A 25,492-nucleotide genomic window follows, 5' to 3' on the forward strand; every position below is an offset into this window, starting at 1 on the left:
GGGGTACAGGTGGCACACTCAATATTTCAGGAACAGCTTCTTCCCCTCTGCCATCAGATTTCCGAATGCACAATGAACCCATGGACACTACCTCAGTAATTTTTAAATATCTACACATTTAATATATATAGTAATTTTTAAAAATTATGTACTGCTGGCATAAAACAACCAAATTTCACAACGTATGCCAGTGATATTAAACCTGACTCTGGGATGAGGTGGAAGTAAGGAAATAGCACCCTTCTTGGAGGAGATAGATGAAAGAGTTGGAGAGTTTGCAGAAGATGTCAATGAGAGGCTGTTGGAGATTCAGAAGAGGAAGCGAAGTGTCAGAATAATTTTGTAAATTCAGAGTAAATCCAGGTAACTCTGCGGCAAGATAAAAGTTGGTGACAAAGGTGATGAAAATGTTGGGCTCCGCACGAGAGTATGAAGCAGCCCTGATATTATTGATGCCAGGGAGAGGAAGGCGAAGGTGTGTACAGGGATATGTTTGGACAACCAAAAGATAGCTGCAGCGAAAGCCCATGTGACTGTATCCTTTTAGTCCCATTACTCCTCAGGCTTTTTTGAAAATTTGTTTAAGCTTACTACTGGCTTTTCGACCTTTTGACTCAATTTTAAACAGAACTGAAGTTCCTCTTAACTTTCTCCAGTCAAAAGTAAAAAATATCAGTGTCATCAACCTGTGCACGTGCTGAATCCCCAGATCCCTGGCACTAGGCCAACAAGTTTGTTCTAAACCCTTGTCACAGGATTATCCTTCCGGTACACTGAAAAAGATCTGAGCTCAATTCAGACCAACTTTGTTCTATTTCACATTCATATTTAAAAACAGGCTAATTAAATGAATCTGGAAAAAAAATCTCAGCACCTTTTGGCATGTCAGTCAAATAGCTTTTATATTAAAAATCGCAGATGCTTGACTTAGTGATTTCTTTAAAACTATATTAGAGGAACTAAAACAACAGGAATTCTGCAGATGCTGGAAATTAAAGCAACACACATCAAAGTTGCTGGTGAACACAGCAGGCCAGGCAGCATCTCTAGGAAGAGGTGCAGTCGACATTTCAGGCCGAGACCCTTCGTCAGGACTAACTGAAGGAAGAGTGAGTAAGGGATTTGAAAGTGGGAGGGGGAGGGGGAGATCCAAAATGATAGAAGAAGACAAGAGGGGGAGGGATGGAGCCAAGAACTGGACAGGTGATAGGCAAAAGGGATACGAGAGGATCATGGGACAGGAGGTCCGGGAAGAAGGACGGTGGGGGGGGGGGACCCAGAGGATGGGCAAGGGGTATATTCAGAGGGACAGAGGGAGAAAAAGGAGAGTGAGAGAAAGAATGTATGTATAAAAATAAGTAACAGATGGGGTACGAGGGGGAGGTGGGGCATTAGCGGAAGTTAGAGAAGTCGATGTTCACGCCATCAGGTTGGAGGCTACCCAGACGGAATATAAGGTGTTGTTCCTCCAACCTGAGTGTGGCTTCATCTTTACAGTAGAGGAGGCCATGGATAGACATGTCAGAATGGGAATGGGATGTGGAATTAAAATGTGTGGCCACCCTCTGAATATACCCCTTGCCCATCCTCTGGGTCCCCCCGCCCGCCGGCTTGTCTTTCTTCCCGGACCTCCTGTCCCATGATCCTCTCGTATCCCTTTCGCCTAACACCTGTCCAGCTCTCGGCTCCATCCCTCCCCCTCCTGTCTTCTCCTATCATTTTGGATCTCCCCCTCCCCCTCCAAATTTCAAATCCCTTACTCACTCTTCCTTCAGTTAGTCCTGACGAAGGGTCTCGGCCTGAAACGTCGACTGCACCTCTTCCTAGAGATGCTGCCTGGCCTGCTGCGTTCACCAGCAACTTTGATGTGTGTTGCTGTTATTAGAGGAACTAATTGTGTTTTCATGGCTTTTGACAGAATCAGAAGGGATTCGAGCTGGAACAGAAAACTTAAAGACTAGTTTTAAAACATAAATGCACCATATCATCATACCAAAGAGAGGCACTTTGTGCTTTAGCAATAACTCGGACTTCAGAAATGTGTGCTGGAATCTTCCCAGGATACAAGTACTGGAATGGAGATACTGAGCTTGTAAGTTATAACTGCTGAAAAGGCATGTTTAATTGGGGCCCATGCAACTGTCCGAGGCTACACCTTTAGTTTGGAGAAAGTGGGAGAAACCTAAGTCAAACTTAAGAGTAAGAACTAGTTCTACCAGGTGAGGAAAGATGGTGATGAAGGGGAACAGATAAGGTCTGTTGTCTAGAAAGAAATAGAACTTTAAGGACTTCCTGGAAGGGGATGAAAACGTATAAACACCAAATCCATAGTGAAAATAAAGTGATCTGGGCCAGGCAACTGAAAGTGATTGAAGTGATGGGGAGATTACAGACCAGATAATGTTCTAAGTGTCGGTTGCCAGAAAAACATTGGCAAGAACTCGAGGAAGAACACTTCCTACTTCTTTTTGAAATTAGGACAACATTATTCGTTACATTGACAAAACCAGACAGGCTTCCGAATACCATTGCATCTCTATTGGTAGAGTAATCCTTCAATACCGTACCATGTGAATAGCCTGGATTGTGGGACTCCAGGTCAGTCTTACAAGAGATACTGTTAAGCCTGGAAAATTGTAGCTATGGAGGAAAGATTGGATAAGTTTGGGTTGTTTTCTAGTCTTGAGATGTAAACAGTTGGGAGGATTAAATGGCAGAAATGAGAAGGACTTATTTCCTGAACAGGGGGATTAAAAAAAACTGTGAGTAGTATTAAAAGTATTTTCACTCAGAGGATGGTAGAGGGATGTGAAATACTTCCAAGGCATAAATTCCCCTCATATTTAAAAAGTAAATGAATATCTGAAGAGCTGCGATCAACTGGGCTACAGAGCCTGAGGTAGGACGTGGAATTAGAATGGGTAGCTCTTTTCTCGACCATCACAGATACAATTCCCGTCATATTTATTCTTATGGTTCTATGAGCTTTGCTTAGGAAATAGGCAGGTAGGTTTTATTTTTTATTTTTAGAAACACAATTTAGTTGTTCAACTAATTTTTAAAAGTATTTATACTTCTAAACTTCCAACTTAAAAGACTCCCTTTTATCAATTTTTTTGGAATGTGTCATCTCAGGTGTTTACAGAGAGAACATTTTGAGATGCAGACGTACCCTTTTTGACAATGCAACTCAATGACACATTAGATCCTTCACTCTTTCCAGCTCTTTGCAGATTCAGTCCTGAAAACAAAAAGCAGAAAACTAATTTTGAGCTTAAGAGCTTGGCAGATAAATATCATATTGTCTTTGGAATTTTGCAGTGCAGAGGATCGCAGATCGACATTGTAGACTGCTTTTCTTTTCACAAATTCTGCCTGATTCCGTGCACATTACAGCAAGCTACTCACAACATTTCTGAGCCAAATCCCAGAGTCTCAGAAGCACAGCAAATTTTACAGATTATCATTAAACTGCAGAATAGAATGAATTATGTCACTGGATGGAACAATCAGCTATTGAAAGAAAACCTGCTAGAAATTTAGGTAAACTTTTTGAAAACAGAAATCAAAATATCACAGATGCTGGAAATGTAAAGAGAATGACAGAAATATTCAGCAGGTGAAGCAGTGTCTAAAAAGAGAGAAACAGAATTGCTGAAATAATATTTCAAAAGTCACTGTCATTGTTTCATGCTTCACCTCCTCAGTAGAAAATACTGTACTACCCTTTAAAGAAGTCTGCTAAATAAATGAACAACAGTCACGTGCAACCTAATTTTTAAAAAAGTACTTTCCATAGGGGAGAAGGCAGCCCATTATGTTTAAATTATAAAACAGTGATACTACCAATATTCTGAGAAGTCTTTTTCCAACTAAGGCTGTATTGCCCAGTGACATTACCTTTGTTGAGAAAGTGGTTTAGCCTTGGGCTTCTCAGCAGCAATGGAGGAAGGGGTTTTGATTTGTGGTTTGGTGGAACTGGACACTTTGCTTAGTTTTGCTTGAGTCCTTTTAATCATTTCATCACAGGACTGGTAAAACAAGAGAAAGAAAACGGTTAAATGTTCAAAGGTTCATTTTATTGTCAAAGTATGCATGTACAACTCTGATAGTTGTCTTCTCCAGATAGTCCTGAAATACAGAAAGACCATGAGAGTTGATGAAAGAAAAGACACCAACTCTCCCCCACCATCAGTACGAAAAAGGTAAGAAACAATAACAATCCCAGACACCCTGACTCACGGAAAAAAAACAGCAACAATAACAATCTGCAATCCCCTGACTCACAGAGAAAAACAGCGACAATAACAATCTGCAATCCCCTGACTCACAGAGAAAAACAGCGACAATAACAATCCCCGACCTGCTCACTTGCAGAAAAATCAGGGACAATAGCATCAAATCCACACTGCTCCCCCACAGGAAAAAAAATTACAATAACAATCCCCGACCACCTCGCCTGCAAAAAAGAACAGTGACAGTAGCATCAAAACCCCCAACCCCCACCTTACAAACAAAATATTTACAGATCACCCACCCACCAACCAGCCACAATTAAGAAAACACCAAAAACCTGAAGGAAACCAATACAAAGTACAGTCCAAAATTCACATATGTCTCAGAATATTGGAAACGGCTTTCCATCAGCATACGAAGGCAGTGGCTGCAAACTCAACAATTCAGCAAAAGCATTTTCAACTTAATAAACCCAATTTTAGTTGGTAAATTAATCAAGGCTGACAACTGAAAATATTCAGATGATGGCAAATCAATTTGGCTAAATGCTGTAAAAAATAAATTGTAAAGACTGCAACAATCCAGATTTCTCCAAACTTTCAGAAAGCGTTGCCTCCTGCTGCTTTAACATAGCAGATACAAAGCAGGAGAATAGCAGCAATTGGGGAGAGACAACCGCACGCACTATTGAATGCTGCATACTTTTCAAAGACTTTTGAAAGTCAGAAGCAATATAGCAATGCAAAGAGCCTTAAGAATGAGTTGAGGGTGATATAAAGGATTTTCCAGCAATGGAACAGAAACAAAAAGAATAAAGGCAGATCAAGTCCTTTGAATGATCATATACTTAATTTCCTCAAACACCAGGAAATCTGCAGGTGCTGGAATTTCAAGCAACACACATAAACGTTCACCAGCAACTTTTATGTGTTACTTAATTTCCTCAACAATTTTCCAAATTAAACAATGAATACTGTGGATAGCAAATTGATTTTGGAGCAGTATATAGACACAACTTTCTTATTGCCCTAATCAAAGACTGGCAGGACAGCCAAGGTGAGAAGGTACGACGATAATCTTACCCTTAGCTCTTTAATGAGACTGGCCTCCTGTGCCTTCAATCTCTCCTTCCGAAGCTTCTGCTCTTTCTTCAATTTGTTTACAACAGATTTATGTTTCCTCAGATCATCTTTCAGCGCATGAATCCTGCCCTCAATATCACTCTGCTCAGATACTTTCTCGGTTAGGGATGCAATCAAATCAAAGTTATAATAGGTAGCAGCTTCCAATTCAACCAATTATTTATCATTCAAAATACATATCTCAGCAGGGTGAAATCAACTAACAATTTTACTTAGTTTCTATTCATTTATTGCTGCTTGAAGCTTAAATTTCCAATTAAAATCCACCTGATTCAATGCAGTAATAGCTGCAAGAATCAAATGGACTCTCACATACCATTTTGTTTTGTTTATCACACATGTCCAGAGATCCCCCGTGGCAGGAAATGCATTTTGATTTTGACACTGTCCTCCTGGTACCATTCTCCTGTAATTATAATCAAAAGCTGTCACTGTACAGTGCAATCAGATCCATAACTCACCAAATGCGCTCTTAAAGCTCAGAATACTACAAACACACAGCTGAGCAAAGCAACAGACTCTTAAATGCCTTCTTAATTGGCCCAGTAAGCCAATAGATGAAGGGCAAACAGGGAAGGAAAGAAATACTGATATCCCCGAAAATACCAATTACGCACATAAGGCCCCAACTTCGTCGGACACCGACCGGCCAGAGTCACGGCCTCGTTGGAGATGTGGCTCACACTCTCAACAGCAAATACAGTTGTGCACTCATTGAGATCATAAGCAGGGAAACATCAGGAAACAATTTAAATATAAAATTGGATTTTTTAAAAAATCGAAGCTAATGGTGAGCATTGCATCAATAGGCAGAGAAACACTTGCTGTAAAATAGATTACATGCAGCAGTTCACTAAGCAAAGTTAGAACTCACTGACCACTGCTTTTAAACCCCTTCCTTTGTGTGGTACAAATCTTGCCAGTGTGGTTTTCACGTTGATTTCCAGAGTTCAATTTGATTTGGGCTATTTAATCCCACACCCTGTCAAATACAGCCTCATTAAAGGCAGTCACTCAAATCACCTGTAAATACTGCACTAACTCTGACCACGGAAAGTCAAAATGGGCATGGGGGAACAGATTACTGAAGAGCAAATGTCCCTTCAGAGCACTGTTGGTGACACCTCCCATTACTTTTATGACAGGACAGTTATTAGCCAGATCGGATATACTCTGCTTTTGGTGGATAGAACGTAACTAGGGACATGTAGTTGCCACTGACAGACCTGTACTGGATATGCTTGGCATGCTAGGCATTTAGTTCTGAAGTGCAACTTTAAGCACGACACATCGGAGGTTACCCATTTTCATTATTACTGCTTTTCCTGCTGCTCGCTCATTCTTTGATTTGGCTGAAAAATACCATTATAACAGTGAGGACTTTGGGAGGAAGCACGGATGCATCATTCACTCAGTTCTTCAAGTTGAATATAGTTTCACAAAGTTCATTCCAGGCTCTGGTTTAATTGAAGGTGGGGATCTTTACCGGAGAAGTGTCCTCATGTTAGCTAACCTATCACCACCATGACTGTGTGAACCAGGGTGGCAGAACTTTGATCAGATTCATTGGTTGGGGAACTGTTGAACTCTTAATTGAAGATGAGAAAATCTGTAGATGTAGGAAATCCAAAGTAATACCCAGAAAATGCTGAAGGAACTCAGCAGGACAGGCAACAGCTACGGAAAAGAGTTAACAGTCGTGGAACAGTCCATGTTTCGAACCTAAACGGGCATCACTCCACAACTCTTCCAATGCTGCAAAGATAACTGCATTGGTCTTGTTTCCAGCACCCATGCTGAGCTCAGCAATTTCCTCAACTTTCTGCAATTTCCACACTGCCCTCAACTGGCCCATTTCTGACACCTCTCTCCCCCTTCTCGATCTCTGTCTCCATCTTTGGAGACAGATTATCTGCTGATACTCCTTACAAACCCACTGACTCTCACAGCTCTCTGGACAAGACGTCTTCCCACCCTATCACTTGCAAAAATGCCATTCCCTAGCCTCAATTCCTCCATCTCCACTGCATCTGCTCCCACAATGAAGCTTTTCATTCCAGAACAGCTGAGATAGCCTCCTTCTTCAAAGAAAAGGGCTTCCTTTCCTCCACTATCAACGCAGCACTCAACCACATTGCACAAATCACCCTCAACCCTTCCACCTGCTGCCACAGGAGGGATAGGGTTCCTCTTGTCCTCACCTATCACCATACAAGCCTCTGCATCCCGCACGTAACTCTCTGCAACTTCTGCAATCTCCAAAGGGAGCCCACCACCAAGCACATCTTTCCGTAGGAATCACTCCCTACATGACTCCCTTGTCCACTCGTCCCTCCCTACTGATCTCCCTCCTGGCACTTATCCTTGCAAGCAGAACAAGGGCCACACCTGCCCCTACACTTCCTTCCTCACTACCATTCAGGGCCTCAAACAGCCCTTCCATGCCAGGCGACACTTCACCCGTGAGTCTGTTGGGATCACTTATTGTATCTGGTGCTGCCTCCTATATATTGATCAGACCAGATTGGGAGACTTTTGTCAAGCAGCTTCGCTCCATCTGCAACAAGAAGCGGGATTTTCCGGTGGCCAGCCATTCCAACTCTACTTCCCATTCCAATATGTCAGTCCATGGTCTCCTGTCACTGTGAGGCCACCCTCCGGTTGGAGGGGCAACAGCTTATTTTTTGTCTGGGTCATCTCCAACCTGATGGCACAAACATCAATTTCTCAAACTTCCAGTAACTGCCCCCTCCTCCTCTCCATTTGTTTCCCTCTCTCACCTCATCTCCTTACCTGCCCATCACCTCCCACTGGTGCTCCTCCTCCTTCCCTTCTTCAATGGTCCTCTGTCCTCTCCTGTCAAATACCCCCTACTCCAACCCTTTACCCCTTTCACCAATCAACTTCCCAGCTCTTTACTTTAATCCCTCCACCTCCCCCAGTATCACCTATCACCTGCCAGCTTGTATCTCTTCCTTCCCCTCCCCCTACCTTCTTTTTCTGACTCCTTCTTCCTTCCGTTCCAGTCGTGAAGGTTTTTGGCCTGAAACATCGATTGCTTACTCTTTTCCGTTAATGCTGTCTGGTCTGCTGAGTTCCTCCAGCATTGTGCGTGATGCATCTGTTTACTGCATGCTGCTTTTGCCATTTAACAAGCTGATGGTTCTGTGTAGCAGCTCTATTCAGTTCAGATCTACCCAGTGCAACTTGTAAAACTTCTTTCTATACTCGCCACTGAACTGGCGTTGGTCCCTAGCTTGATAGTAATGGTCAAAAGGAGTGATAGACCAGGCCTCGAGATTACAGTTTGCAGTTGAATACAATTCTGCTGATATGGACAATTGCAACCCTTCATGAGCAACTAAGTTTACTGAGACTATCCCATCAGTACTGAGCTGTAATGTTAGCTGTGGTTACATGGAATTCTGTGAGTACCTACCAAGTATTTTCAATAAATACTGAAAAGCTCACACATAGCTGTTAGAAACTTCATACCTGATTGTGTCACAGATACAGATTCGTCAGACGAGCTGCAGGATCCTTGGCGTGTCTGTAAACTCGGACTGGAGGTATTCTTCCTATCAGCTTCATTTGATGCAGGAGCACTCACTTCTGAGGAAGCAGACTGCACAAGGGCAAGGGAATGGCAATAGATTAGTTCCCGAGCTGTTAGTATTTTCTGACTTGATAAAATAAAGATTAGATGGACAGGAAGCTTGCAAAAGTTAAACATCCAGCAACTTAAATTCTGTACATTCGTCCACTGGATTGCCCCCTCCCTGCCCTTTCAATGAGTCCCATTATATCCTTCCATATATTTCACTAAACTGCTCCAACCTATTAGCCGAAACCCTCAAAGTTTAATGTTCATCTCAAACATGTTACCCTTGAAAGAACCACACAAGAAACACCCCCTTGACCAAATTGATCTAAAAATAACCTACAAAATCATACCAAATAAAACATAAACCTAAAATAACACTAACATATAGTAAAAGCAGGAATGATATGATAAATACACAGTGTGGCAGCTCGCCCACGCGGCAAGCGAACCGGCTCCAGCAGTCGCGGGTGAGTCTGCAGCCAGCGGCAACCGAGAGGGCTCTGAGTGCGGGGCAAACCTCGGCCTGAAAGCCGACGTCACTTCCGCCCTGCGAAGAGCGGGGGATGCTGGGAGCAGGCACTTAAGCGTGCGCAGTTTGAAACAGTAAACAGTTCAACCAGACTATACTCGACTCAGTGTGTTGCTTTCACTCGTTGCATATCAGCGCAACCACAACAGCCTATATAAAGTAGAAAAAATATATGTACAGCAGTGGTCCCCAACCTCCGGGCCGCGGACCGATACCGATCCGCGAAGCATGCAGTGGTGCAGCGGTAGCCAGGACACACCCAGCACATTTTTTTTAAAAAGCTGAAATAAACAAGCTAATTAATGCTGAGCTTGCTGCATTGGCACTGCTTCCTGCATGCATGCTAAGCTCGTTGACTTCATTAACTTTGCCTCCAACTTTCACCCTGCCCTCAAATTTACCTTTATACTTTATACTTTATACTTTATTGTCACCAAACAATTGGTACCAGAACGTACAATCATCACAGCGATATTTGATTTTGTGCTTCACACTCCCTGATTACAAATATTAAATATTAAATATATTAAAAATAGTTAAAAATAGTAAACATTAAAAATTTAAATTTTACAAAAGAAATATTAAATAGAAAAATGGGAAGTAAGGTAGTGCAAAAAAATTGAGAGGCAGGTCCAGATATTTGGAGGGTACGGCCCAGATCTGGGTCAGGATCCGTTCAGCAGCCTTATCACAGTTGGAAAGAAGCTGCTCCCAAATCTGGCCATATGATTCTTCAAGCTCCTGAACCTTCTCCTGGAGGGAAGAGGGAAGAAAAGTCTGTTGGCTGGGTGGGTCATGTCCTTGATTATCCTGGCAGCACTGCTCCAACCACGTGCGGTGTAAAGTGAGTCCAAGGACGGAAGATTGGTTTGTGTGATGTGCTGCACCGTGTTCATGATCTTCTGCAGCTTCTTTCGGTCTTGGACAGGACAACTTCCATACCAGGTTGTGATGCACCCTCGAAGAATGCTTTCTACAGTGCATCTATAAAAATTAGTGAAGGTTTTAGGGGACAGGCCAAATTTCTTTAGTTTTCTCAGGAAGTAAAGGTGCTGGTGGGCCTTCTTGGCAGTGAACTCTGCTTGGTTGGACCAAGTCAGGTCATTCGTGATATTGACCCCAAGGAACTTAAAGCTTTTGACCTCTTCCACTTGCGCACCACCGATGTAAATTGGGTTATGCGGTCCGCTACTCCTTCTGAAATCAGCAATCAATTCCTTCGTCTTGCTGACGTTGAGGGATCGGTTATTGTCTTCACACCATGTCACCAGGTTCTTAATTTCCTCTCTGTACTCAAACTCATCATTACCCGAGATATGGCCTACAATTGTTGTATCATCAGCAAACTTATATATTGAGTTTGATGGAAACTTGGCTACACAATCATGGGTGTACAGTGAGTACAGCAGGGGGCTGAGTACACAGCCTTGTGGGGCACCGGTGCTCAGAGTGATTGTAGAGGAGAGCTTGTCCCCTATTTTTACAGCCTGGGTCCTGTCTGTGAGGAAGTTGAAGATCCAGCTGCAGATCTGAGTGCTAAGGCCCAGGTTCCGGAGCTTAGGAATCAGTTTATTTGGAACCATGGTATTAAAAGGCAGAGCTGTAGTCAATAAAAAGGAGCCTTACGTATGTGTCTTTATTCTCCAGGCGTTCTAAGGCGGAATGTAGGGCCAGAGAGATGGCACCTGCCGTTGACCTGTTGCTCTGGTTGGCGAATTGCAAAGCGTCGAGGTTGACCGGTAGGCTGTGGTTGATGTGTGCCAAAACCATTCTCTCGAAGCACTTCATAGCAATTGATGTCAGAGCCACAGGTCGATAGTCATTCAGGCATGCCACCTTCCTCTTCTTCAGCACTGGGATTATCATTGCCTTCTTAAAACACGAGGGGATCTTAGACTGAAGCAAGAAGCAATTGAAGATGTCAGCAAACACTCCAGCTAGCTCCCTTGCACAGGCCCAGAGAACCCGTCCTGGGATGCCATCTGAGCCCGTCGCCTTCCTTGGATTTATCTTCAGGAAGGCCCTTCTTACGTCCTCCTCGGTGACGATGAATCTCGATGCCACCAGGTCTGGTTCATCCAGAGGGAGTGGGACGCTCCTCTTCTGTTCGAATATTGCATAGAATACGTTAAGTTCGTCAGGAAGAGAAGCGCCGCAGTTGTTGATATTCCTAGCCTTTTCTTTGCGCCCAGTGATCTCATTTAGACTCTGCCATAGTCTACTGGCATCCCTTTGGTTAGCCTGGGCTTCCAACTTGGCTCGATATTGCCTCTTGGCGCCCTTAATGGCTTTCCGGAGTTCACGCCTGGATTCTGTATAGCGACTGGTATCCCCGGACCTAAAAGCCGCAGCTCTAGCCTTTAAAAGGGACCTGACCTCATAATTCATCCAAGATTTCCGGTTAGGGAATACCCGGATCGTCTTGTGAGACACACAGTCCTCCCTGCATTTCCAAATAAAGTCCATGACAGCTGAGGCATACTCATCGAGGTTAGCTGCTGAGGCCTTGAATACTAACCTTGAATATCTGGTCCATTTCTGACATCTCCCTCCCCTTTCTAGATCTTTCTGTCTCTATCTCTGGAGACAGCTTATCTACTGATGCCTACTATAAGCATACAGACTCTCACAGCTATCTGGACTATTGCTCTTCTCACCCTGTCTCCAGAAAAAATGCCATCTTCTTCTCGCAATTCCTCCATCTCTGCCGCATCTGCTCTCAGGATGAGGCTTTTCATTCCAGGACGAAGGAGATGTACTAGTTTTTTAAAGAAAGGGGCTTCCCTTCCTCCACCATCAACTCTGCTCTCAAATGCATCTCTGCCATTTCACGCACATCTGCTCTCACCCCATCCTCCCACCACTCCACTTGGGATAGGGTTCCCCTTCTCTTCACCTACCACCCCACCAGCCTCCAGGTCCAACAAATAATTCTCCGTAACTTCCGCCACCTCCAATGGGATCCCACCACTAAGCACATCTTTCCCTCCCCACCTCTCTGCTATCTGCAGGGAACATTCCCTATGCGACTCCCTTGTCTATTCATACCCCCTATCCCACCCCACCGATCTCCCTCCCGGCACTTATCCTTGTAAGCGGAACAAGTGATACACATGCCCTTACACTTCCTCCCTTATCACCATTCAGGGCCCCAGACAGTCCTTCCAGGTGAGGTGACACTTCAGTTGTGAGTCGGCTGGGGTGATATACTACGTCCCGTGCTCCCGATGCGGCCTTCTATATATTGGCAAGACCCGATGCAGACAGGGAGATCGTTTCACTGAACACCTACGCTCTGTCCACCAGAGAAAGCAGGATCTCCCAGTGGCCACACATTTTAATTCCACGTCCCATTCCCATTCCGATATGTCTATCCATGGCCTCCTCTACTATAAAGATGAAGCCACACTCAGGTTGGAGGAATAACACCTTATATTCCGTCTGGGTAGCCTCCAATCTGATGGCATGAACATCGACTTCTTAACTTCCGTTAATGCCCCACCTTCCCCTCGTACCCCATCCATTATTGCTCATCCTCTCAGTTTCCCCCCTTCCCCTTTCTTTCTCCCTGGGCCTCCTTTCCCATGATCCTCTCATATCCCTTTTGCCAATCAGCTGTCCAGCTCTTGGCTCCATCCCTCCCCCTCCTGTCTTCTCCTATCATTTCGGATCTCCCCCTCCCCCTGCCCCTCCCACTTTCAAATCTCTTACTAGCTCTTCCTTCAGTTCGTCCTGACGAAGGGTCTCAGCCCGAAACGTCTACTGTACCTCTTCCTATAGATGCTGCCTGGCCTGCTGCGTACACCAGCAACCTTTATGTCTGTTAATTAATTAGGTGCTGATTGCATCGTCTCTGATCTGGGCCGACATCTACGTGCTGGGCGGCACCTAATTAGCTTGTTTATTTCGGCTTTTTTCTGGGTGCGTTCCGGCTACCGCTGCACCAGATGCTGAGTGTAGTTCCCGGGGAAGAAGTTTGGCTTTTCACCACTCTCGCAGCTCTGGGTGCACGCTGCCTCTATAACGGCTCGCTTCACAACAAACGCTGAACGCTATTTTCGCCACTCTCGCTGCTTGGGGTGCGTGCTGCATTTTTTTGTAACAGTGAAAACACCTTCTTGTCAGCGAAAACAGGTAACTAATGGCGGTCTTTTGTAACAGCGAGGTGTCGTAAAGTGAACGTTCGAAATACGGGGGCCATCTGTGCACTGAACACTTGCTGACAAGTTTGGAATTACCTGAGATCTTTCCTCTTCATCCTGCCTGAGCAAGCATCTGCTCCATCCCAATCCCATTTGTTCCGGAGTTATCACCTCTTTAGCTCTCTAGTATTTCCTAGCTAAAGACTGAGACACAACAGTTTGTGCTTCTTATCTGATATCAATACCGAAATATTTCTCATCGTTTCTGATTTAAAGCAACTGTGATGTCATCAGCCATTGTGATGTCTTGAGCTACTGTGATGTCATCAGCCACTGTGATGACATCAGCCACTGATTAAAACTAATTAAAACATTCAATCTGATAAAATGAAGCTATCCCAAATATTTGAAGCATTTCATTATTTGAACCTTCCCATCACTGATTATAATCATTGGCCACAAATTTCAGTTGGGGTGGGTCTCGTGATTTATTTAATAATTATTTAGTTATGTCTACAGACTTTTTGTTCCAATGTACACAGTAAAGAAAACGACACAGAATGACATTCATGATCTCAGTACATTAATATTCACCTCTTTGGTCAAGTTAGCTTTTAAAAAAAGAAATCACTCTAAATTGTTCTCCGAGGCCAAAAAAAAGGGGAAAGTTGACAGTTGTCCATACAACAGGAATTCTGCAGATGCTGGAAATTCAAGCAACACACATCAAAGTTGCTGGTGGAGGCCAGGCAGCATCTCTAGGAAGAGGTACAGTCGACGTTTCAGGCCGAGACCCTTCATCAGGACTAACTAAAGGAAGAGTTAGTAAGAGATTTGAAAGTGGGAGGGGGAGATCCAAAATGATAGGAGAAGACAGGAGGGGGAGGGATGGAGCCAAGAGCTGGACAGCTGATTGGCAAAGGGGATATGAGAGGATCATGGGACAGGAGGCCCAGGGAGAAAGACAAGGGGTTGGGGGGGGAACCCAGAGGATGAGCAAGGGGTATAGTCAGAGGGACAGAGGGAGAAAAAGGAGAGTGAGAGAAAGAATGTGTGTATAAAAATAAATAACGGATGGGGTATGAGGGGGAGGTGGGTATTAGCGGAAGTTAGAAAAGTCGATGCTCATGCCATCAGGTTGGAGACTACCCAGACGGAATATAAGGTGTTCCTCCAACCTGAGTGTGGCTTCATCTTTACAGTAGAGGAGGCCGTGGATAGACATGTCAGAATGGGAATGGGATGTGGAATTGAAATGTGTGGCCACTGGGAGATCCTGCTTTCTCTGGCGGACAGAGCGTAGATGTTCAGCAAAGCGGTCTCCCAGTCTGCGACGGGTATCACCAATATATAGAAGGCCACATAGGGAGCACCGGACGCAGTATATCACCCCAGCCGACTCACAGGTGAAGCGTCACCTCACCTGGAAGGACTGTCTGGGGCCCGGAATGGTGGTAAGGGAGGAAGTGTGAGGGCATGTGTAGCACTTGTTCCGCTTAATTGGCTTTAATTGATTCCTAATCTAAATTACCTTACTACGAATGGTTAGTCAAATAACCTCACACCTCCTCCCTTGCAGGAAGCAAAGAATCTTTAAAATATAGAAATAGTCTTTGAGAAAAACAAATCCTGGGACTGCTAGGAGAATTGCCAACTGAAGAAAACTCAATTCTACCATTGACTTGTTTCCAAAATGCATCAGGCTTGTTTAGATGTTCCTTTGCAAACTTCTGATGCTGAAATTTGTGGTGAGGATGCAGGAGAAGTTTTCTTCTGATGACTCTTCCATGAAGATCATATTTGTTCAGTGCCGCTGCAAAGTAGAAGAGTGCACCACCACTCCACAGTCTGCTAAATCTTCCTGAAGGTCTTTTGCAGTCAAACAGGGGTTTTCATTTGCCTTTCTAGCAATCCAACAAGTAGCTCTCTTGGAAAGTTTTCTTGTTCTTACAGACCTCAACTTGACCTCCACCGTTCCTTCTAACTGCTATTTCTTAATTACATTATGAACTGAGGAAACAGCTATCTGAAAACGCTTTGCTATCATCTTATAGCCTTCTCCTGCTTTGTGAGCATCATTCATTTTATTTTTCAGAGTGCTTGGCAGCTGCTTAGAGGAGCCCATGCTGCTGATTGTTGGGACAAGGTTTGAGGAGTCAGGGTATTTATAAAGCTTTTTAATTTGCATCACCTGGCCTTTCCTAATGATGACTGTGAACAAGCCATAACCCTAACAATCTAATTAAGGTCTGAAACCTTGGTAAAAGTTATCTGAGAGCTCAAATCTTTTGGGGTGCCTAAACTTTTCAATGGTGCTATTTTCCCTTTTTTCACTCTAAAATTGTACAAAACCAAAATAATACACTAATCTTGCTCAAAATGTTGAAAAGAATGTTTCATCTTCAACGTTATGATTTTTCAAGATCTGTTCATCTTCTACTCACTTAACTATTCACAGTAACAGAAATTTTGACCCGGGGTGCCCAAACGTTTTCCTGCAACTGTATGTCAACTTAGGCAGCTGCAAGTACCATGATGTTTACTTCTGCATAGACTGCAAATCAACGTTATTTTTTTTTCAATAATATTACTGGTATTGTGAAAATGGTATTCTTCACCATCCACTTCAAGGTTCGACATGTGTGTTTAGAGATGCTCTTCTGCACACCACTGTTGTAACGTGAGGTGATTTGAGTTACTGTCACCTTCCTGTCAGCTTGAACCAGTCAGTTGTTGTTTTGGGCCAAGATGCTTCATCAGGACTAGAAAAAAAAAGATGAGATCAGAATAAGAAGGCGGGGGAAGACGTACAAGGTTGTGGGTGATAGGAGAAACCATTAGATGGGGAGTGGTGAGGTGAAGAGCTGAGCAATTGGTGAGAGAGATAAAGGGCTGGAGAAGCGGGAATCTGATAGGAGAGGACAGAAGGCCATGGAAGAAAGGGAAGGGGAAAGAGCACCAGAGGGAGGTGATGGGCAGGTAAGGAGATAAGGTGAGGGAGCAAAATGGAAATGGGGAATGGTGAAATGGGGGGGGTCATTACCGGAAGCAGGAGAAATTGATGTTGATGCCATCAGGTTGGAGGCTACCCAGACGGAATAAGGAGTTGTTCTTCCAACCAGAGTGTGGCCTCATCGCGGCAGTAGAGGAGGCCATGGACCAACATGTTGGAATGGGAATGGGAAATAGAATTAAAATTGGTGGCCACCAGGAGAAGTGCCACACCTGCCCCTGGATCTCCTCCCTCACTACCATTCGGGGCCCAAACAGTCCTTCCAGGTGAGGCAACATTTCACCTGTGAGACCTGGCCCAGATTGGGAGACCACTTTGACGAGCACCTACAGTCCATCCAGCAGAGGACAACAGGACCTCTCGGTGGCCACCAATTGACCTGGATGAGGAAGTGGAGGGATAGGTTAGTAAATTTGCAGATGACACAATGATTGGCGGGGTTGTGGATAGTGTGGATAGTGGAACATTGACAGGATGCAAAACTGGGCTGAGAAGTGACAGATGAAGTTCAACGCAGATAAGTGAGAGGTGGTTCATTTTGGTCGGTCAAATATGATGACAGAATATAGTATGAATGGTAAGGCTCCTAGCAATATGGTGACCTTTTATCCAATATTTTCATTTAATTATTTATTACTCTTTCAGTCTTTTTTCAAAGTTCTGGATTTGATCAGAAAGTCTTTCTTTCTTTCTTTTTTGATTGTATCCTCAAAATGCAATGCCCAGTCCTTTTTTTTTTGTTTTGTTTTTTTTAGTGTAGTGGGTTTTTTTTTCCTTTTCATTTAAAACCCAATGATTTTTCCTTTCTCTTCATAAACTGCTAAGAGAATTGTTATTTTCATTTTTTTATTATATATTTTATACTAGTTTAACAATATCTATGATTTTGACAATGTCTATCTTAACCTTGGATTATATTGTTACCGATATATATATTTGAATTAATTCTCTTCTTGATTGTATTTATGCTTTTTTTAAATAAATAAAAAGATTAATGAAGAAAAAGACTCTTGGCAGTGTGGGGGATCAGAGAGATCTTGGGGTCCGAGTCCATAGGACGCTCAAAGCTGCTGCGCAGGTTGGCTCTGTGGTTAAGAAAGCATACAATGTATTGACCTTCATCAACTGTGGGATTGAGTTTCGAGCCGGGGGGGTAATGTTGCAGCTATATCGGACCCTGGTCAGACCCCACTTGGAGTACTCTGCTCAGTTCTGGTCGCCTCACTATAGAAAGGATGTGGAAACCATAGAAAGGGTGCAGAGGAGATCGACAAGGATGTTGCGTGGATTGGGGAGCATGCCTGATAAGAATAGGTTGAGTGAACTCGGCCTTTTCTTCTTGGAGCGACGGAGGATGAGAGGTGTATAAGATGATGAGAGGCATTGATCATTTGGATAGTCAGAAGCTTTTTCTCAGCTAGCACGAGAAGGCACAGTTTTAAGGTGCTTGGAAGTAGGTACAGAGGAGATGTCAGGGGTAAGTTTTTTATGCAGAGAGTGGTGAGTGCGTCGAATGGGCTGCTGGCAATGGTGGTGGAGGTGTTCTAAGAGTAAACCTAAGAGTAAATTGCTAGGTTCTTAGAGTAAACCTAGCAATTATCGGCCTGTGAGTTTGACATCAGTGGTGGGTAAATTAATGGAAAGTATTCTTAGAGATGGTATATATAATTATCTGGATAGACAGGGTCTGTTTAGGAACAGTCAACATGGATTTGTGCATGGAAGGTCATGTTTGGCAAATCTTATTGAATTTTTTGAAGAGGTTACCTGGAAAATTGACAAGGGTAAAGTGGCGGATGTTGTCTATATGGACTTCAGTAAGGCCTTTGACAAAGTTCCACACGGAAGGTCAGTTAGGAAGGTTCAATTGTTAGGTATTAATATTGAAGTAGTAAAATGGATTTAACAGTGGCTGGATGGGAGATGCCAGAGAGTAGTTGTGGATAACTGTTTGTCAGGTTGGAGGCCGGTGACTAGTGGTGTGCCTCAGGAATCTGTACTGGGTCCAATGTTGTTTGTCATATACATTAATGATCTGGATGATGGAGTGGTAAATTGGATTAGTAAGTATGCAGATGATACTAAGATAGGTAGCATTGTGGATAATGAAGTGGGTTTTCAAAGCTTGCAGAGAATTTGGGTCAGTTAGAAGAATGGGCTGAAAGATGGCAGATGGAGTTTAATGCTGATAAGTGTGAGGTGCTACTTTTTGGTAGGACTAATCAAAATAGGACATACATGGTAAATGGTAGGGCATTGAGGAATGCAGTAGAACAGCGTGGTCTAGGAATAATAGTGCATAGTTCCCTGAAGGCGGAATCTCATGTGGATAGGATGGTGAAGAAAGCTTTTGGTCTGCTGGCCTTTATAAATCAAAGCATTGAGTATAGGAGTTGGGATGTAATGTTAAAATTGTACAAGGCATTGGTGAGGCCAAATTTGGAGTATTATGTACAGTTCTGGTCACCGAATTATAGGAAGGATGTCAACAAAACAGAGAAAGTACAGAGGAGATTTACTACAGTGTTACCTGGGTTTCAGCACCTAAGTTACAGAGAAAGGTTGAACAAATTAGGTCTTTAATGTTTGGAGCATAGAAGGTTGTGGGGGGACTTGATAGAGGTATTTAAAATTATGAGGGGGATAGATAGGGTTGACATGGATAGGCTTTTTCAATTGAGAGTAGGGGAGATTCAAACAAGAGGACATTAGAACAAGAGAGTTAAGGGGCAAAAGTTTAGGGGTAACACGAATGGGAACTTCTTTACTCAGGGAGTGGTAGCTGTGTGGAACGAGCTTCCAGTAGAAGTGGTAGAGGCAGGTACGATTTTGTCATGAAAAAAAAATTCGATAGGAAAATGGACAGGAAGGGAATGGAGGGTTATGGGCTAAGTGCAGGTAGATGGGCCTAGGTGAGAGAAAGCATTCAGCACAGACTAGAAGGGCCAAGATGGCCTGTTTCCGTGCTGTAATTGTTATATGGTTATATGGAAAGCAGGAGATTGCAGCTGAGAGGAAAAATGGATCAGCCATGATGAAATGGCAGATCAGACTTCATGGGCCAAATGGCCTAATTCTGATCTGCATCTTATGGTCTTAACCACATTCTCTACTACCCCTTTATAATCCCTCCCCAATCCTATCACCCTCTTTCTGATCCCACACCACTTCCCCACTACCCACAACACAATTGTGTCGTGTTCTGGTTGCTTCATGATTGGAAAGATGCAGAGGAGGTTTGTAAACGTAACTTTGCTGGATCAAATAACAACAGTACAAAAAGATCATTACTTATCTTTCCACCTGTTTATTTCTTCGAGCTCAGCCCGCGGCGAGTGAATTTGGACCCGACATCAGGGAGAGAACCTTTCTGATATCCCCGGCAGTTCAACAAATTCACTGCCTGATGTCAGAATTGTCAGAAGTTATCAGGCCACCGATACAAAAGAACAATCAATTTGATAAGCATTCCAGCCAAGTCAATGGACTATTGATACAAAGAATAATCAGCTTGATAACCATTCCGGCTAAGTCAATGGACTACTGATACCAATGAACAATCAGTTTCAAATTATTCCAGCCAAGTCAATGGACTATTGATACAAATGAACAATCAATTTGATAGACACTCCAGCCACCTTAATTAAAGTAAGGAACGTCCTACCTGGTTTGCTGGAGCCACAACATAATTACAAAGGTAAGTCAAATTTGTGTTTTAATTAAGAAAGCAATGTTCTAATTTCCATCAGGTACTGCTTTTTGTCAAAATCAAAAGGTGTGAAAAGCCCAGGGACATCTTATGTGGATCTGGACTAACCTTAACCCTTATCTTGCTCCAAAGAAAGCAGCTGTGAGACATTATTCAAACACACTGCAGTCACAGACATAGTCAGTACCGAATCCATTGTTTACAGGGATCTGAAAATCCCCTATTCCCTTAAACTTTATCAGGTTTACCAGGATGCTGCCCAGATCAGAGAGCATGTCTTTATGGGAATGGGTGAACGAGTTAGAGCTTTCCTCCTTGGAGCGAAGGAGGGTGAGAGGTGACTTGATGAAGGAGATGAAAAAGGCATAGATCAAATGGGCAGTCAGAGACTTTTTCCCAGGTTGGAAGTGGCTAATGGGGAAGGGGGGCATCATTTTAAGGTAATTGGAGGAAAGTATAGCGGGGATGTCAGAGGTAAATACTTCACACAAAGAGTAGTGAGTGTATGGAACACCCTGCCAGGGGTGGTGGTAGAGGCAGATACATTAGGGACATTAAAGAGACTCTTAGATGGGCACATGGATGACAGAAGAATGGAGGGCTCTGTGGAAGGGAAAGGTTAAATTGACCTTTTAAAGATTAGCATCACACCGTGGGGTGAAGGGCCTGTACTGTGCTGTCAGGTTCTATGTTCTCTCCCTCCACAGCTATCTATTCTTACCATCGTTAAGGACCCCCACCACCCAGGACATGCCCTCTTCTCATTGCTACCATCAGGGAGGAGGTACAGGAGCCTGAAGACCCACAGTCAACGATTCAGGAACAGCTTCTTCCCCTGTGCCACCGGATTTCAGAATGGACATTGAGCCCAGGAACACCACCTCACAGTTTCTTGCAGTCTTTTTGCACTACTCATTTAGTTTAATTTTTAGTATGTTTCCTATTGCAACTTACAGTGTTTTTATGTCGCAAGTTTCACAACAACTTTCCCAATATATGTCAATGATGTGAAACCTGATTCTGATCAAGTGTGGTGATTCATCACTGGTGATACGGAACAGAATCAGAATTTGGTTCATATCACTGGGGTACGTCGTGAAACTTGTTGTTACGTGGTAGCAGTACAATGTAATACATAATAATCACAACTGTGAATTACTGTATATATATAATAGTTAAATTAATTAAGTAGTGCAAAAAGAGGGGGAGAAAAGTAGTCAGCTCGTGTTCATGGTTTCATTGTCCATTCAGAAACCTGATGGCTGAGGGGAAGGAGCTGTTCCTGAGTTGTTGAGTTTGTGCCTTCAGGCTCCTGTACCTCCCCCCTGATGGTTGCAATGAGAAGAGGGCATGTCCTGGGTGATGGGGGTCCTTGATGGTGGAGGCCGTCTTTTTGAGGCATCGCTCCTTGAAGATGCCCTGGATGCTGGGGAGGTTAGTGCTCATGATGGAGCTGACTGAGTTCACAACTTTCTGTAGCTCCTTTCGGTCCTGTGCAGTGCCCACCACCCCCCCCCCCCACCATACCAGATGGTGATGCAGCCGATTAGAATGCTCTCCATGGTACATCTGTAGAGATTAGCAAGTGTCTTTGCAGACATACTAAATCACGTCAGCCTCCTCATGATATACAGCTGATGTTGTGCCTTCTTTGTAACTGCATCGATATCCTCAGAGATGTTGACACCCAGGAACATGAAATTGCTCACTCTCTCCACTTCTCATCCCTCTGTGAGGACTGATGTGTGTTCCCTCGTCTTACCCTTTGAGGTCTGCAATCAGTTCTTTGGTCTTACTGACGTTGAGTGCAAGGTCAGGTACACTTCCCATTCCTATGTCAAAGAGCACCCCACCCCCCTCAATGTTAGACTCGCGGGTGATTCTTGCCCCCGGTACTGCTCCCTCTGGAACAGCTGAGCGTGCTGGCCCTACTGGGCAGACGGTTGGAACATTGAAGGGGTGGCAGAGGGCATTGTTCATATTGGTACAATGACTTGGTATTGAAAATCTCGCTATCTCTCCAGGCAGCTGCGCAGGGAAATTCAGCAGAGTCAGGAGCAGAAGGAAATGCTCCTCAAAGAACGGGGGTTCCCTGAAGAGAACCTGCAAGAAGAGTCCCAGTTGCAGAAGAATCCGACCCTGTTCATCTTGGTGAAGCCAAAGTCACCAGAAGGACTGCAGACGTCATCATCCTCCACTCCTGTAAGAGTTTCTCTTGGTTGACGTGCTAAGTCACCTTAGGTGGGACGAATGACTTAATCTACGAGATGTAGATGATTTCAGCTGAGCTGACATCTTGTAGATGATTTACAGCTCAGCTCAAAGCAACCTCTCAGCTAAGTCAAGATTGGGAATTAAATATCCAAGGATATCAGGTTATACGGTATGACAGGCAGGAAGGTAAGGGAGGTGGGGTAGCGCTGTAAGGATGAGATCAGTGCGACAGTGAGAGATGATATAAGATCTAAGGAGCAGAACGTTGAGTCCACCTACGTAGAGATTAGGAACAGTAAGGGAAAAAAAATCACTGGTGGGAGTTGTCGATCAGCCACCAAATAATAACATTACAGTGGCACAGGCAATAAACAGAAATATCTCAGGCACGTAAGAATGGAACAGCAGTTATCATGGGAGACTAACTTGCACATAGATTGGGTGAATCAAGTTGGTCGAGACAGTCTTGTGGAGGACTTCATAGAACGCATAAATGATGACTTTCTTGAACAGCGTGTTACTTAACCTACAAGAAAATGTGTTATCTTAGATCTGGTCCTGTGCAATGAGAAAGGTAAAATTAGTGATCTTGTAGTTAGGGATCCTCTCGGAAAGAGTGATCACAGTATGACTGAGTTTCCCATACAAATGGAGGGTGCAAAAGTAGTCTGGGAACACAGGCTATATGGTGGGACTATTGAGGAGCAGTGGTAGACTGTCAAAGAGATTTTTCACGGTGCTCTACAAAAGTATATTCCAGTTAAAAGCAAGGACAATAAGGGTGGGGAGAGCCAGTCTTGGATAACTAAGTAAATTAAAGAAGGTGTCAAACTAAAAGCGTGTGAATAGAAAGCCTCCAAGAGTAGTGGGAAACTGGAAGACTGGGAAAATTTCAAACAGCAACAAAGACCCATCAAGCAACTAATAAAGAAAGGGAATAAGGAAAGAAAATAAACTAAAATTCTCTGGATTGTGGGCAGGTTCTGGTGGATTAGAAGACGGCGAATGTCACGCCACTGTTCAAAAAATGATGTAGGCAAAAGCAGGTAACTACAGGTCAGTTAGTTTAACATCTGTAGTTGGGAAAATGCTTGAAGCTATCATTAAAGAAGAAATAGCGAGGTATCTGACAGGAAATGGATCCATCAGGCAGATGCAGCATGGATTCAGCAAGGGCAGATCCTGTTTGACAAAGTTACTGGAGTTCTTTGAGGATATAACAAGTGCAGTGGATAGAGGGGAACAGATAGATGTTATTTACTTGGATTTCTGGAATGTGTTTGATAAGGTGCTGCATAAAAGACTTATCCATAAGATAAGGATGCAAAGAGTTGGGGTGATGTATTAGCATGGATACAGGATTGGTTAACTGAAAGAAAGCAGAGTTGGGATACATGGGTGTTACTCTTTTTGGCAATCAGTGGTGAACAGTGGTGCCATACGGGTCGGTGCTGGGCCTGCAACTGTTCACGATATATATTAACGATCTCGAAGAGGGAACCGGGTGTAGTGTATCGCTTAAGTTTGCTGATGATACCAAATTGAGTGGAAAAGTAAATTGTGCAGAAGATACAGAGAGATATGTATAGATAGGTTAAGTGAGTGAGCAAGGGTCTGGCAGATGGAGTACAATGTTGGTAAGTGCGAGGTCATCCACTTTGGAAGGAAAAATGGAAGAGCAGATTATTATTTAAACGGTAAAAATTTCCAGCATACTGCTGTGCTGAGGGATTTGGGAGTACTTGTGCATGAATCACAAAAGGTTGGTTTGCAGGTGCAGCAGGCTATCACAAGCAAATGGAATACAGTATTGGCCTTCATTACCAGAGGGACTGAATTGAAGAGCAGGGAAGTTATGCTGCAACTGTACAGGGTACTGGTGAGGCTGCACCTGGAGTATTACATGCAGTTCTGGTCTCCATACTTGAGGAAGGATATACTGGCTTTGGAGGCAGTTTGATGGTCAGGTTGGGATTGGTGCGGGGAGAGTAGAGGGCAGTGCATTCAGTGGAGGAGTGAAGGAGTGATGGCTGAGGGGAAGGAGCTGTTCTGAGTTGTTGAGTTTGTGCCTTCAGGCTCCTGTACCTTCTCCCTGACGGTTGCAATGAGAAGAGGGCATGTCCTGGGCGATGGGGGTCCTTGATGGTGGAGGCCGTCTTTTTGAGGCATCGCTCCTTGAAGATGCCCTGGATGCTGGGGAGGGTGAGTGCTCATGATGGAGCTGACTGAGTTCACAACTTTCTGTAGCTCCTTTTGGTCCTGTGCAGTGCCCACCCACCCCCCCACCATACCAGATGGTGATGCAGCCGATTAGAATGCTCTCCATGGTACATCTGTAGAGATTTGCAAGTGTCTTTGCAGACATACTAAATCACCTCAGCCTCCTCATGATACACAGCTGATGTTGTGCCTTCTTTGTAACTGCATCGATATCCTCAGAGATGTTGACACCCAGGAACATGAAATTGCTCACTCTCTCCACTTCTCATCCCTCTGTGATGGTGAGCAGCGAGTTAAACGGACCTTCCAGGTCGGAGGAGGGGCAGCAGGTGAAGCTAATGACTCAAATTATCAGCTGATATAAGCAAGGCTCGCTCTAGGGGAGCGGCCTTGTCGAGGGAAGTGCCTTGTGAGAAAAGTGCGAGCCTTTGGCTCGGGAGTCTTCGGCGAGGAGGCTGAGAGTGGAGACTACGCCACAGTTGGAGAGGGTGAGAAGTGGTGAAGAGATGACCGCTAGGCTGATTCAGTGTGCTGCGTGCATGATGTGGGAAGTCAGGGACACTGATAGCGCCTCTGGCTCCTGCACCTGTGGAAAATGTGTCCAGATTCAGCTTCTGAAGGACCGTGTTGCAGCACTGGAGAGGAAACTGGATGACATTAGGTTCATCTGGGAGAACGAGAGT

General features: G+C 44.1%; 1 long non-coding RNA gene across 2 annotated transcripts in view; it reads right to left on the reverse strand.

Moving 5' to 3' along the window:
• Positions 1–3,905: 3,905 nt before the first annotated feature.
• LOC134352821 (uncharacterized) overlaps positions 3,906–25,492 on the reverse strand; it is a 52,870-nt gene continuing 31,283 nt past the window's right edge. For both annotated transcript variants that reach the window (XR_010019467.1, XR_010019466.1), the window contains 3 exons: positions 8,874–9,003; positions 5,695–5,784; positions 3,906–4,031 (listed from right to left, as the gene is read on the reverse strand). This is a non-coding gene — a long non-coding RNA (uncharacterized LOC134352821). The remainder of the gene's footprint in view (positions 4,032–5,694; positions 5,785–8,873; positions 9,004–25,492) is intronic.

The sequence above is a fragment of the Mobula hypostoma genome, chromosome 10 (genome assembly GCF_963921235.1).
Source record: "Mobula hypostoma chromosome 10, sMobHyp1.1, whole genome shotgun sequence".
NCBI classification, from domain to species: Eukaryota; Metazoa; Chordata; class Chondrichthyes; order Myliobatiformes; family Myliobatidae; genus Mobula; species Mobula hypostoma.